The sequence below is a fragment of the Lissotriton helveticus genome, chromosome 7 (assembly GCF_964261635.1).
Source record: "Lissotriton helveticus chromosome 7, aLisHel1.1, whole genome shotgun sequence".
Taxonomy (NCBI): Eukaryota; Metazoa; Chordata; class Amphibia; order Caudata; family Salamandridae; genus Lissotriton; species Lissotriton helveticus.
The window spans coordinates 1,455,599,342-1,455,613,200 of record NC_136068.1 but is presented as its reverse complement, the minus strand read 5'-3'; positions in this window follow the sequence as shown (position 1 = coordinate 1,455,613,200).

Sequence of the window (13,859 nt, the reverse complement as noted above, 5' to 3'; positions counted from 1 at the left end):
GTCTGCTGGTTTGGTGATGGATAATACATTGATTGTGATGGTTCCACATGCAGTGGATACGTTGTTAAATAGAACCAAGACACAGCACTAAACTAGTGCTCGATTGTCAGGTTATGAGTTGACACTCTTAGCGAGTCATGTGCATATAAAGAGATGCAACACGTTGAATCCAGCTACGTTGTTGCCGACTTTAGTGGAGACAGATGTTTCTGAGCAGCATGATTGCTTTCTGAGGACAGAGGAATAGACCTTAGGGATACTCCTCTTGCGGAATGTGATGGTACCTTATGGGTGGATGGTTCGTGTTTCAAGCTTCCGAATGGTGATACGACTGCGGCATATGCTGTTACGACTTTGCATATGATTGTTGAAGCTGCACGTATCCCACATAATTCAGCCCAAGCAGCGGAGTTGATTGCTTTAATGAGAGCGTGTGTGTTGTCAAAAGGGAAGCGAGTGACTGTATATACTGACAGCCAGTATGCATTTGGTGTGGCTCACAGTTTTGGACGATTGTGGAAGGAACGTGGGTTCCTCACGTCTCATGGAACTAAGATATAGCATGGTCAGTTGGTGAATGAGCTTCTTGAGTCACTGACCCTGCCGTTGCAAGTTGCGATTGTGAAGTGCAGTGCACATAAGAAGGTTACTGATGATGTTGGTCGTGGTAATGCGTTTGCGGATGAAGTTGCGAAAGAAACAGCGAGAGATGTGATGGGTCGAATGTATGTTACGGGTCCGGGGAGATGGGTTCCGGATAGAGGAATGTTTGAAGATACAATAGAGAGTGTGAAGTCAATTCAAGCCGAAGCTACAGAGAAAGAGTTGAGGGTATGGAGCGAGAGTACGGGTAGATTGGATTCGAATGGTTGTTGGGTTGAGTTGTCAGAGCATCAGCGATGGTTGTTACCCGATGCGTACGTGCTTGCAGTGGTTACTATGGCGCATGGGATGGCTCATATCAGTGCGAAAGGGATTTGTAAGTTGTTGGCTCCAGTATGGCAAAATGCTGGAATTCCTAAGTGTGCAGAGAATGTGGTTAAGAATTGTATGGTTTGTTTGAAATACAATCCTGGTAAGGGAACTCCAACTCCAGCTGGTCATTTTGCTCCTCCGACGTATCCGTTTGAGGTTTTGCAGCTAGATTTCATTCACATGGAGAGATGCAACAACCTGAAATATGTGCTCGTGGTTGTTTGTGCCTTTTCGAGATGGGTTGAAGCATATCCCCTGAAAGATAATACTGCCTTGTCCACAGCTAAAACACTAGTCAAAGAATCTTTCCCTAGATTTGGTATGCCGAGAATGGTCTGGAGTGATAATGGGAGTGAATTTGTGGGTCAAGTGATAAAGAGAGTGTTTGAAGGGTTAGGAATCCGCCAGAAGTTCCATGCTGCAAATCATCCCCAATCAGCTGGACTAGTAGAATGCTATAATGGCACTCTTAAGTTAAAACTTGCCAAGATGCAGGCGAGCTCTGGTCTTAAATGGCCTGATGCTTTGCCATTAGCACTTTTGTCAACTAGGATGACTGTGCATTCACGAGTGGGACTTAGTCCCTACGAAATAGTTTTTGGTCACCCGGCAAATATATGGGGAGTGCCGAGGCCGACAAAATTTAGCGAGATTGAATACCCTATACTGCTTGACTATCTGTATGATTTGACGGCTACATTGCGTGTCTTACACCAACAGGTTCACGATACACTGCCTCAGGTTTCTGAAGATCCAGGACATGTCATCGATCCTGGCTCATGGGTGTTGATCAAGAATTTCCAGCGAACAAAGAACGATCAGCCCCGCTGGATTGGCCCCTTCTTGGTCCTGTTATCGACACGATCTGCAGTACGAGTGCAAGGAAAGAAGCACTGGATCCACGGCGTACACTGTAAGAGGGTGCCTTTGCCTCTGCCGTACGACCGGTGGGTCCAGGAGGGTATTCCTGATTCGGAAACTGAGACTGTGCCTCGTTTTCTGCCTTTCAGCGATGCACGTTTAATGGGGACAAGTCCTGAGCGTGAAAGCGACGATCTTTTGCAAGGAGCTGTGCCGTCGTCAGTTCGATTGGACACTACTGAGCCTGACCTTTTGTTTCGTGATGAGACATTGCCTGAGAAAAGCCGTTATAATTTGAGATCGAGAACTATGGACAAATAAAAGTGAAAATTCTTTTCTTTGATATTTTTGAAAGTTCAGCTCTCCCATCTGAGAAACTGTTTTGACCGATTTTTGTTTTTCGAGCCGCCATCCGGGTTCAGCTGTAGGGTCGCGGTGTCAAGTCTTTGGAGTGCAAGCCGAAGACACAAGGTCGACGGTTCTGGTTAGTCCTTGGGTATTTCCGTGGACTGACAGACGCATTCCTTAGCACGGAACACCCTACCTCCGCGAGCAGCAAGGTTAGAGGATGGAGTTTTTCGAGATGGAGAGACCTGTTGAAGAAGAAAGTTTCAAAAGCAGAATGTGTAAAATAATGAGTAGAAAATGTTTTTTGATATTGTGTCTTTTCATGATGCTTAGCCTAATGATGTTTTTAATGGGATAGGTTATATTCTCTTTTCAAGTGACGTTTGCACCCACCACACAACCCATGCCTCCTTCTACTGTTTCTTCGCATTCTTTTCACCCTCTGCCCGAACATGAGTCCATTAGGAGACTAAAGTTCGTTAATAACTCTTTTGTTCAGCTTTTGCACCAGCACCAATTAGTAGTGAACACAACTAACTGTTGGGTATGTGGTCTTATGACCCATACTGCTGATAAAAGTATTCCTTACCTGGTCATGCCGTTTAGCTATAATGGTTCTGTGTGGGCATACAGAACGATGTTTATTTACGCCCGTGAAGCCTACCCCCTACGTTCTGTGAAGGACAATCCGAAGAATAGTGCTCTAGTTAAGGGAATAGTGGATATGATTAGAGGAATAGATTCCTATGAGACTATCCCAAAAGATGAGACACTAGCGTACATTGGATGGAACGTGACTGGATATGGAGCGAGTCTGAGTGAGAAACAGCAAGCTAAAAGATCTTCTCCGATTTGGATTGTACTCCATCAGGGTATGTAAATTGATCCAATCGAGTTGCTGTGTTTTCATTCCAGACAATGCTCCGACAGTGTACCAAGCCATTTCCAAGCTACATAAGATCTCTGAGTCTATACATGTGGACGAAGGAGATTGGTCGCTAATGGGGTGGTTTTGGGGATTGTTATCCAGATGGGGATGGAAGATTCTGATGGTCATTGGGATGATCTTAGCCATTCTTTTCCTGTTCTGTCTGTGTGTACAGTGTGCTCCTGCTATATGTGGCCTCTGTGCTACTTCGTGTGCAAGGAGACCTGTATCAAAAGACGTGCTAAGTAATAGGATGATGCTACAGCAACATCTTGATGATCTGATGAGTATAGACCTGGATTCAGACTAACATGAGTTTAGGTGATTGCCTATGTAAGGGCAAAAAGGAGGGTCTGAGGTTCCGAGATTCTGAACCCGTTCAATAAAGGTTGTCGTATCGTGACAAATCTGGTGTCAGCAGACCGAGAATAGCGAGTATATTATGTACGAGTGTTTTCGTCATGTTCGAGTGATGGATTCATTACGAAATAAGGGATTCCGTTCTGAACCCTTGGGTTCCATTTTGTGTACGGCAGCCATTTTGTGGTTGCCCTCACATAGGCCGATGACTACGGCCGAACGAGTTCTTGAGACACGTACACCTTTAGCTGACTCTTATGTGACCTGGGCAAGCTGACTTCGCTGCCTGAAGCCAAACTTGTTAGGCTAGTTCTTTTCCCAGTAGCTGATCAAGATTAGCGATCAAGGTACAGGACATTATTAACTTTTATTACACACAACTATGTCTTATCTTACTTACACCTGTCTGCTCCTTTCTTTATGGCCTATTTACGATGGGGAGGTGACCGATTTTATGATGGGTTTCGATCGACTTGTCTGATGAAGAATGTTGGGTTCAACCAATAATTGATGGTGGGCTGGACAATGAAATGTGGGTTTGTCACGCAATGCCTTTTTTCATATACACATGGGATTGGTTGATTGTAAATAAGGAATGTTTGCCTGAAGCACAATATTTGGTATAAAAAGGGTTGACTGGCTTTGTAAAGTTGAGCAGTCTCCTACGAATATACGTCATTGTACTTCGTGGACTTCTGTTACTAGTTGCAGCCAATAAATTTGATCTTTGGCGCCACCTAGAAGAGTCCCGTATCTCTGTATGCCGAGACAGGGCGGCTCATCATATGTAGTCTTGTATTTAGTAGATTGGACTACTGTAATGTTCTATTATTGGGAGCTCTGTAGGCTGTACAGAGTTCAAGTGGCGGCTGCAAATCTTGATCTACATAGATCTTGTAGATCCTCGGCATCAAGTGTTTTGAGAGCATTGCACCGGCTGCCAATCAGGTAGAGAATTACGTTCAAAGCCATGTGCACTGTGCATAAGCCTATACATGGCAAAGGTCCGGTGGTATTGCTACAAAGGATTAAAGCCTATACCCTGAGGAGACCCCTCCGCTCGAGTACATCAAATCTGGTTTGTGTGAATACATTTCACAAGAAACGACAATGGGGTTGTGCTTTCACAGTTCAATCTGTCCAGCTCTTTAACAATCTGCATTCTTCTCTTACATCAGTTACAGATCTGCTGAAATTTAGAAAGGCCTTAAAGTCCTGGCTTTTTTCTAAGTAATTGTCCATGATAGCACTTTGTTCGAAGGTCTAGCAGCAGGTGTGCTTATCTCTTATGCTATCAGCGCCAGGATACCAGCATGGTGACAGTTTGCACTTTATAAATGTAATTATTAATAATAATAATAAGGGTAATAAGGGAGTGTTTGAAAAGCTGTATCCCCCAAATTCATGTTTGGTAATTGGTCTTGAGGACATGAATTTTATCTGATAGTTGCTATGTTGAATTTATGGCAAGGCATGGAGGCCAATATTATGCATATCTCTTTAATTGCCAACTCACAGCAGCAACTACACAACAATGTAAAGAACTAGGAATAGGAGCGTAGTAGTGTTCTGATGGCTACTTAGTTCCCTGTGTGGCAGCATCTCCCCTCTTTGTTTCTGCTCACAGTTACAGATAAGAATGCTTTTTTTCTAAGGCTCAATTTGGGGTTTGGATGACGTTGTGACTGTGCCTGCGTGCTAGCAATAGGTCTGATTGGGGTTAGCTTGGCGAAGGGTTTCTGATTAGCTTCCTTCGCACTTTATCTTTGTTCAACCAGTTCTATTTCCTTTATTTTCTTTTCCCAACCCGGACATTAATAACGTGGTGCGTATGCAGGGGCTTTTAATTGGCTTAGCCCCGGCTCCTGCATGCAGAATTTAGGTGAAGGGCTTAGCGCTGGCTCCCGCATGCCTAATTTAGATCAAAAGACCCATTTTCAGGTGGCTCGAGTGCACAGAGCGAAGACTGGTGCGCTTGAGCTGCTGACTGTAATCAAGCCCCGCGAGGACTCCCAAGCCCACAGAGGCAGGGAGGCCCTCGACCAGTGTTAGCAGTTGGTACATGCGAGGCATTCCGATGCCGCAATCGGCACCGGAGAATCGCACGCCTTCATTTTATGAAGACCTTTGTTGTGATGGCAGTTGGTACGTGTGAGGGCGGCCGGTACCGCGATCGACAGCGGGGTCTCGCTTGCAACCAACAGGTCAAATTAGCCAAATTCCCCACGGGGACGACAAGTTCAGTTAATATGGCGAGTGAATTTCGCCTTGGTAATAATTTTTTGGTGAAATCAAAGGGTTAATCACCCTCCTCGGCACCTCTGCCCTCACACCCTTTGTAACACTTCAAGTTTCGAAACCTCTGGGACGACTGTTTAAGCCTCAGGTGATGCAGTAGCCATCTTGGATTGGTCTGACATAGGGATTTAGGGCCCAATGTAGGTAAATCTTTTTTACCACTTCTTAAATACCGATTCATACCGAATCGGTATTTAAGAAGTGGTAAAAAAGAGGGGGGCAGATGTAGGTAATTTTATTTTTATAATTACCGAATCGGTAAATACCGAATCGGTAATGCCCATTGATTCCTATGGGCATTGAAGCCCATAGGAATCAATGGGCATTATCGAATCGGTATTTACCAAATCGGTAATTACCGAAGTTTGCAAGGGTGCAGGGGGTGTCACTTTGACACCCTCTGGCACCCCAATTACAGGCATGTGTGCCATGTGGCACACAGACATGCCCTAAGGGCATGTCTGTGTGTCACATGGCACAGGTGTGCATGCACACCTGGATTCGGTATTTTACCACCCAATTGGATTGGGTGGTAAAATACCGACTCCTAAAGACCTGTGGCACTGTTTGCAGTGCCACCTACATGTGAGATTTACCGAAACGGTAAAATTACCGATTCGGTATTTTACAGAATCGGAAAATTTACCGATTCGGTAAATTTACCAATTCTGTAAAAAAGGTCCCCTACATCTCAATGACCCATTTACCGGTCGGTAACGGCCGAATTCGGCCGTTACCGACCGGTAATGGCCACCTACATCGGACCCTTAGTATTTATATATAGACAGCCATCTTTTGGGCTGTCAAAGGAGGCTGTGAACCGTTTTTTTCCCTATCAGTTACACTTGAGGTCACAACTGCAACCTGGCTTCAATGTTACTCAGGTTAATTTTGTGAGGAGGTTTATTTTTGTGGCCATTTGGTCGTTTTGACAGGGAAAGGAAGGGTTTTTTATTGTGTGGTTGTTTATCTTAAGAGATATGGAGAAGGATAGAGCCATTGATGGTAACGTTGAGGGGAGAGTTCAGGAGTGTGTTGACAAGGCAGTCTCTGTGTTGGCTACACAGTTGGGGGGAAAAGTGGATGACTGCATTGATAAGTTGGAAGGTAGGTTTGGAAGAAGTACTGACAAGTAGCAATTTTGGTCAGTTGAGGAGGTGGCAGATGGGTCCACATTAAGTGGTAGTGGCAAGAAGGCCACTCAAAAGAGGAAACACCTCTCTAACGAGAAAATCAGCAAGGAAAGAGGCGCCTTTAACCAGAAAGACAAACACAGGCTAGCCTCAAAGGAGGTATGTGGTAAGGCTATAAAGGCCTTAGATACCCTAGAGCAGAGGTCTTCAAACTTTTGGGTGCCGAGACCCCCCTGTCAACATTTTCAGTCGTAAGGACCCCCTCCTGACAAACATTTCTAAACCTGTAGGCAGGGCTTCTGGAATTACGAGGCAGGTGAGGACCAAATTACACGAAAGGCTTGACTAAATAGTGTGAGAGGAAAATGTAAATAATGTTATGTGATGCCACGTTATTTCAAGATAGAATTGCTTCATTATTTTGACATTTTTTGCACACAATAACACAGAGGAAAGATTTCACCCCATCAGTACCAGTTTATAACCAAAATACAGCAATGAACATCAGAAAGATGTCTTGTCAACCTTTGTGATGAGCCTTCCACTCCGCAGGAATACATGCTTCCACATTAGAAGCTCGCCTGGCCCTGGCCGGGAGCAGCAGGGGACCCTAAAACCCTGGCGGTCTTGTGCCGAGTTAAGCAATTTACCCATGCCGCTTTCCTCTCACCCCCTCCCTTCCATCCCTCTCTCCTCTCCCAACCCCGTATCCCTCTCTCATATTGCCGGCATTTTATTTCACCCCTTTTTACAACTTCTGAAGTCTCCCCATTCAACTTCTCACTTCACCCTTAATCACCTCTTGCCATTCTGTCTTTTCACTGCCCTCATCTCTAACAGTTTCTCACATTTATCTCATGTCCTCTCTGGCCCCGTCACCTCCCGTGCCCATCTGCACTTCTCATTCACCTCAAGTCTCTCCTTTCAAATTGTTGTCTATTTGTATCTTAAACCTCTCCAGTCCCCCTATTCATCCTTCACATCTCTACTTTGTTCTTTCACACCTTCTTGAACTAATGTCCCTATCCCCTGTTACCTCAGCACCAGTGCTTAATTAGAGCAGGTGGTTTCTGGTGCTCCGCACTGGCACCTAATTGTGCACACAGGCACTATGACCGTCTGCCACATGGTGGCTCTATCTGTGTAATTTAGAGATGAGCAGAACAGCTGTTTATTAATTCAATATACATTAAAAACGATAAACTCCTGACATCCATGCCATTCTTATAGCTTTGGGGGCTTGAAATAGTCACAATTGTACAGTGTTATAGTTGGTAGTTGCATAGGTATTGTCATTGGCCGCACAGGCAAGACAATGGGTGGGTGGTTAAAGTTGCAGTGGCACCAACAATGCACCTCATCTCTCTGTAGCGCCTTTCTGACAAACATTTTTTTTTATAGTGCTACGCATAGTTTACTCACACTCAGTTCTGTGATCTGCATAGTACATATTCTTTGTAGCAGGCACATTAACCCTCTGCACTCTGTGGATGAGAAGAGTCCCCATGTGAGTGCACGGTGAGCGATGCAACAGTATGAGAGTAGGGAAAGAGGAGTGACTGCAGGGTGAGTGAGGTGGCCATATGAATTTGGGTGTGGATATAAGTGCAGAGTGGGATGAATGAATGCATGGTTAATGATGGGCTTGTTTGAGCGAGTTGCCAATTGAGCAGTGAGGGGGAAGGTGAATGAGGTGTCACATGAGTGCAGGATGAGTGCAGATGAGTAGTGTGACTGCAGGCTGAGGTACAGGGTGAACAACGCAAGTGCATTGTGATTGCAGAGTGATCACTGTGAGTGCAGGGTGAGAGGGTGAATGATGTGAGTGCATGGTGATCAGTGTGAGTGCATTGTGATCGCTGTGAGTGCAGGGTGAGCAGAAAAGTGAAGTGCGAGAATGAGAAGTGAGTTCTCTGAATGCAGGGTGCATTTCCAGACACTTGAAGTAATTCAACATATTGACGGCGGCGTAGGGTTTAAGATATAAGTTAAACTATTGCTATTATGACATTAATCAGGGATCGAGGGTGGAGGGAATAAATAACATGCTGATCTTGCAATAAACTTCCAGTCTAATGATTACGGTTACCAGCTCATTATTTTGATGTCCCAGACGGTACAAAAATAAGCAGTCACCTAAAGCTGTATATTTCAGCACTCATCTGTGCATACTTGGAACAGCAAATCTAAATAGAAAGCACTTTTAATTGTGTTCTAGGGCTGCCTCAATGATCCATGACTGATAATTAAAGGGAATAAAGACAGAAAAGTCACATTACGAATGTATTTATTTATGCGTTTTTATATAGCGCGGACTTTACCTGAAGGTGTCGGAGCGATTCACAATAGGAACAGTAATGTTACATGAGGAGAAAATTACAAGTGAACAAATTACAAAAGCAAACGTTAAGTTACATGAGGCAAAAGTGACAATAGTGAGCAACCAAAATACAAGAGGTAGCAAACGGTACATTACAGGAGGAAAAAGTGATATGTGTGCAGGTTACAAAAGCGTACAAAGTACAAGTAGAGGTATAATACTGAAATAAATGGCAGACACTCAAACACAAGAACAAACGTTACGTAGGCAATGGTGGCACTTGTGCAAGTATATAAAGCAAACAAAATGTGAGAGGTAGCAAACAGTGTGTTACAAGGGAAATCGCTGGTATTTTTTTTTTCTTCTGGCAACCCTAATTTTTATTTCTTTTCATGAAATGGATTCTCACACTATTGCAGTAAATGTAAAATACAAATGTAAGGAAAAGGCTGAGTTGGGGCCCAGGGGGTACTGGAACTATAAAAAAAAACTTAGCCTCAGTAACCAGTTTTCAAAAGGTATGTAAATATGCAAATGATCGTTAACGACCTGTGAAAAACTCAGGGGTGCTGGGGTGTGCTGGAGATAAGACTGCAGACACAGCCCAGCAAAGCTCACAGCAGCTCGAGCTGAGACACACTACGGGGGAGGAGGGGGGCTGAATCCCTGTAGTCAGATGGGCAGAAGTGTGATCGGGAATGCGCGACCCCCTTTCCATCACTCCACGGTCCCCCTGGGGGTCGCGCCCCACACTTTGAAGACCCCTGCCCTAGAGGATGAGGGGGTTGAAACTAAGAGAATTAAGAAAGAGAGGAGAGAGAAGGAAAGTTTGGATCAGGTCAAGGACCCGCTTGGCGACCTTATGCTTGACCCTAATACGATTCAGCACCCACTATCCCCTCAATGGGCCCCAGTAAAGCATGTGGCTGAGTACATGGAGTTCTGGATAAGGAGGGAGATGCTGAAGGAGGTTTGGACTAGACTTCGTTCCGAGTGCCGGAGGCCTTTCCTAGCGAATAAGTTGGCCTACACCCCGAGTTGGATGCTAAGATGCTGGCATTTCTTAATAAATTGGGTAGAGGCACAAGATGGGGGCTTGATAAAGGCGTAAAGGGCTGTCAGGATCACCTACGAGATGTTTTTGGCCCTCTAACTAAAATTGTTGTCCTTTGTTAAGAGGCTGACCTCCAACAAAGCTCAGTAAATGTCTGAGCGCTGAGGCAGTGGGTGCAGAGAGCGGTTTGTTTATTGGGAAATGCAAACGCGTCTCTGTGCTCAGAACGCAGGAAGGGCCTCCTTATCAAAATTGACCCCCAAGCTGGCAGATTTGTCAGGAAAGGAATCAGGTCAGGAGGCAAAGGGTATCATTTTTGGGGAAGAGTTTCTGAAGGAAATGGCTTGGTATACAGGGGCCTTTAACTTCATACAAAAGGTGCAAAAAGATATCAAAAAGGTTTTTGGAACGGCTAGGAGAATGCGCGGTCGATTCCCCGGCCGGGCTTTTGGAATTACATAGAATTCTTTCTCGCGTGGCTATAGACCCAGTGGCTACAAGTCATCAGGAAATTTTTCGCCTAGTTTTACCCCCAGAGGCAAAGAGGAAGATGACGTTTTAGAGAAGATAGAAGGCCAAGACAACAAGGTATGTTTGGCAAGCGACCATTCATCTATACAAGGAAAACTGGGTGGCAAACTCACCTATTTTTTAGACAGATGAAAAGAGATAACTTCCGACCCTGGGTGTTACAAACTGTAAGTAGATATCAGATAGATTTTGTGGAAACGCCAGTCTAGGTAAGACGACCAACCCCTTTGAGGTTTGCAAAGGAGGAGGAAAATGGTAGACCAAGAGGTTCAGGATTTAGCAGAGAAGGGAGCAATAGAAAAGTCAGATGATTCCTCTGCAGGGTTTGTGAGCAATCTGTTCTTTGTCAAGAAAAAAGACATGGGCATTAGACCAGTGATAAATCTCAAAGAATTAAATGAGAATGGGTGGGATACAAGCACTTCCAGAAGGAAGGAATACACATGTTGAGGGACCGCCTAAGGAAAGGAGACTGTTTAATCTGCCTAGATCTGAAAGATGCTTACCTGACGGTTCCTGTTTGTCTAAGCCAGAGGGATCTCTTGAAATTTCAATGGAAGGTACCATGTGGAGATTCAAAAGCATTCCCTTTGGTCTAACTTTGGCTCCCTGGTGCTTTACAAAGGTGATGAGGCCAATAGTAGCGTAGTTGCGTACAAGAGGAGTGGGTGATGGAGCAAGGACTCATGGAGAAGAGACTTGCTCGGAGCAATCCACTCATTTAACTCACTAACAAGTTATTAATCATGTTTGTGAATAACTAATACGCACCACATTGAACACGCGGGTTAGTGAAGCTTGCCTATGTGTGTACTAATGCGGATGACAATGAAAACGGACTAATACCTCTCTGAACGGGGAAACTGTTGTGCGCATACGTCAAATGCATCTACACAGTATGATGAGCTAACGCTTGGAGGAAAATTCTTGCGCATGAGCAGAAGATACTAAAATGGAGTCTTGAAGATTCGTGTGCATGGCATCTGCTTGTTTGAACTAAATCGAGTGGTTTTTACTAATGCTAATGCGTGAAAAGACATAAATGAACAAGCATTTACAATGCAACGGTTTCGCCTTTGGAAAAGTTTGAGCTATTGGCATTGTGAATGACAAACTTTTTATTTATGTGTTGGTTTTGAAAACAGATAAATAAATGGCATTGTCATTTACAATGGCAATAGCTTAATCTCTCGCGAATCCGATTTGTATTGCAACTATTTCAGTTAGCATTTTGCACTACGATGAAAACTGGCTAAAGATAGATACAAAAAACAAGTCTTAGCTAGGAGGTAATACTCACCAGACAGAGACACCCGGCAAAAATGACTTCACTTAAACTATCATATGTACAGCACTAAACATTGCACATCCTTCGTTGAATAACTGCTTGTTTACTGCACTAAAGATTGAAGATTACTCTAGTGTTATTTCTATAGTGATCACATGCTTCAGAGCAAAGAGGACTCTAGGAAAAACACTTGTAAACAAATAATCATTGTGGGGTGAATTATAGTCAGGCATTGTAGAATTACAGTTCGTTTTGGAGCATGTAAATGCTATAGACGGGAAATGGTTAAAGGTGCTGGTTCAGAATTTGTAGCTGTGGTTCTGTGCATTTGCAACGGGTGCATTTAGTCGCAAAGTTTCAAACTAGAAGACATGGAATTCATTCCTAGCCTAATAAACTGATCAAATTGTGTGATCCTGTGTAAATCATGTTTTGCCACTATGCTCTATTTCACTTTCGAGTTTGTGTTGGGCATGAAAATACATTATTTTTTTAGAGGGGCCGGGCAAAGCTCCCACTCAGCCTGAACCAGGCTGCATGTCTCTTTCACAATAACTCCTCACTGCTCCAATATCTACAATCTCAGCCTTTCACCGAAAGTGCAGCAGACTCGGGTGTAATGTCGGTCCGATTAAAGCTAGACGCGCCCCCGCGTATTCTTCCTGTGGCCCAGTCCGCTGGCACACACTCTTATTATATAGCTCCTCACTAACTCTGTTGTGGGAATTAACAGGTGGGAGTGTAAGGGAGCAGCTGTATTTTAAATAACTAAACGGAATCTCCAATTATTGAGCGCTATAATACCGAAACTCAATTGCTTTTGGGAAAACGAAACACAGAATAAAATTTCTTTTAATGTAGCATTTTTACGGGACATCCACTAAATTGGCTCTGATTATTACAATTCGCTCTTCAATGGAAGGGCGTCACTGAAGTTAGGCCCAAGCAACGTTTTGTAAAGCGCTCGCCTATGAGAGGACGAGATGTAGCATTTTCGTTGAACTGAATATTGTTGAGCAGACTAAACAACTTAACTAAAGAAGACGAGTTTTCATTCCACTCAGGTCATGTTTGGACATGTAGGATTGTAAATAAGATTTGGGCATACGTGTCTATAAACGATATTTCAGCTATCAAGTGGAAATATTACTCATTTAACACTGGCACTCATACAGCAATGCAAGGCATTGAAGATCATACAGACACACATAACGATCATGTGACGTTCACAAGTATATACACACACACACACGTATGCATGTTTGTAAATAATAACCATGGGGCCTCCAACGAGAACAACTGCATTATCAGAAACATGTCATGATTGGCACTGAAGACGAAGCCTCTACGGGTATCACAACACTTGACATCTCAATTCATCTGCCTCAAAATCAATCACAGTTAGTGAATCGTGTAGATATATTTGGAGTAAATACCGTATTTAATGTGACCTGGATTTAGATAATACGTTGATTCGCGAGGAGGCGCGCCTATGTTTCAGGAAACTTAAAAAACAGAAGGCGCCCCTCAATCCAAGTCAACGTTTTCAGAGCACAATGCTGCTTCCGCCGCCTACCTATCGCCTACGCAGTACCTGACAGAATAAATGCCTTCGATGAGTGTCCAGTGAACAAACATACCCCAAGAGGAGGAGGGGATCAGAGCACAGAGGCAAAAGAGGAGAAGAGATCACAGGAGCGCAGATCAGGGCACAGAGGCAACAGAGGAGAAAAGATGAGAGCACAGAGGCAGCAGAGGAGAGG